The sequence below is a fragment of the Cyprinus carpio genome, unplaced genomic scaffold (genome assembly GCF_018340385.1).
Source record: "Cyprinus carpio isolate SPL01 unplaced genomic scaffold, ASM1834038v1 S000005069, whole genome shotgun sequence".
NCBI lineage: Eukaryota > Metazoa > Chordata > Actinopteri > Cypriniformes > Cyprinidae > Cyprinus > Cyprinus carpio.
Genome location: NW_024877754.1, coordinates 1 through 1725, shown reverse-complemented (window position 1 = coordinate 1725; position 1725 = coordinate 1). Strand labels below are relative to the sequence as shown.

Sequence of the window (1725 nt, the reverse complement as noted above, 5' to 3'; positions counted from 1 at the left end):
AGTAATCACAGCACCTACCAGCAGCAGTAGCCCCTCACTGCAGAACACAAGATCCAGGGGGCGTGGTTTGGATCCTCATCTGGGGGGTGGAGATGGGAAGGTTTAGGGGTGGGGAGATGGGTAGGTTAAGGGGTGGCTGGCGGGTGGGTTTAGGGATCAGGGGGTGGAGACGGGTAGGTTTAGGAATATGTAAGGTGGGAGGGAGATGGATCTGGGTGTTCTGCAGTGAGTGACCATCTCTGCCAGCAGGAGCAAACTAGACTAACCAGGAAATTTTTTACCCGTTGCTTTGTGGTGCACACATACACTGTGACAAAATGTTTAAGGAATGAATAATCCCTGCTTTCTTGCCTGCTGACAAACATATAAAGATGAAAAATAATTAAATAATTAAATAAATAGTGGCCAGCATCACTACTTCAACAATTTTTTCACTCAACCAACCAAAATAAAAAACGATTTCTTTACACATTTATTACTATCACACTTTTTAAATTCTTTTGTTAACCATTTTAGGGGGGTGCACCGTTCCCGGAGATACTGCAATACCGGGTCGATGCGTGGAGTGGACGGAGCAAGCCCCTATTCCATCTCCCTTTCCCAAAAATCAATTTAATATATGGTGCCCGGGTAGGGCACGTATCAGATATTAAACTGATAAGAACAGATACTACACTTGATCTTAGCCAAAAGGCCGAGAAGCGATGCCCACAAATCGTCAACAGCAGGAACCACATTCTTTGATACAGCAAATCTGATGATGGTAAGCTTTTATTTAGTTATTTTTTTTTTACCTCTAATAGTTCTTGTGCAGAATGCAATTGTTAACATAGCTCAGGTAAGGTAAGGCTTAAAGGGTCATGAAACCCCCCTTACTTGAGCACCGGTCGTTCACACCTTAGACTTGAAAAAGTTTCAAGAAATGGGCGGACAAAGCGATGATAAAATGGGAGGGTAAAGGGTGGGATGAGGGGAGGAGACAGTATGAGGAGGGGAGGGGTCAAAGCACAACAACTCGACAATCCTACAAAATCACACTCACTACAGACACTAAAGAACAATGAGTGGAGATAAAGACAGAAGAATTGGGGGCACACTGCATTTTAAAAATATGACCATATATGATCAAAGAAAGAACCTTAAGAAAAAATATTTACAGCTATCATGAACAAATGAAGCAAGTTCAGTGTTTCCCACAGGATTTTGTGAGACTGTGGTGGGTGGACCTTGATTTATCTAGCAGGGGTCTGGAACAAAATTTTTGTAGATTTTAAAGTTAAATTTATCTATCTAAAACTAACTTCTTGACACTGATCGATCTGCAAGTCCAGTCAAACACACCTCTTTACTCTCTTTTTGTGTCACGTGATTGAGTGTAATCGCAGCCCTGTGACTGAAAAATCATGTTTTTTCATATCGCGACATCGCAAATGCAATGAAACGTTCAGCCCTTATGCACTGTATCACAATCAAACATACTGATCCACAACTTGTTCACACACGTGATAAATTTGTTATAAACTAGTAATGATTTCTTATACATTACAATTCTATTTTTAACCAGAAAATCAGGGGAGAGCTGCGAGAACGCAGATCCCCCCACTACCAGAAATTATGCAGTCGAAGTTCCCACATTTAGGGAATGCGCAGGGAGTCCAGCACACAACCAGAGTGCTGTGGCTGAACCTCGCCCTGGAGTGAACCACCTTCTTGATCATGGTATCT

The 1725-nt window shown here is 42.2% G+C and overlaps 1 non-coding gene and 1 pseudogene across 1 annotated transcript; both read right to left on the bottom strand.

The window, feature by feature from the left end:
• Positions 1–515: 515 nt before the first annotated feature.
• Positions 516–706, bottom strand: LOC122143468. Its single transcript, XR_006159187.1, has one exon. It is a non-coding gene; the product is annotated as a U2 spliceosomal RNA (small nuclear RNA).
• An 866-nt stretch (positions 707–1572) lies between these two features.
• On the bottom strand, positions 1573–1725 carry LOC122143467 (annotated as a pseudogene; the record flags this gene model as incomplete).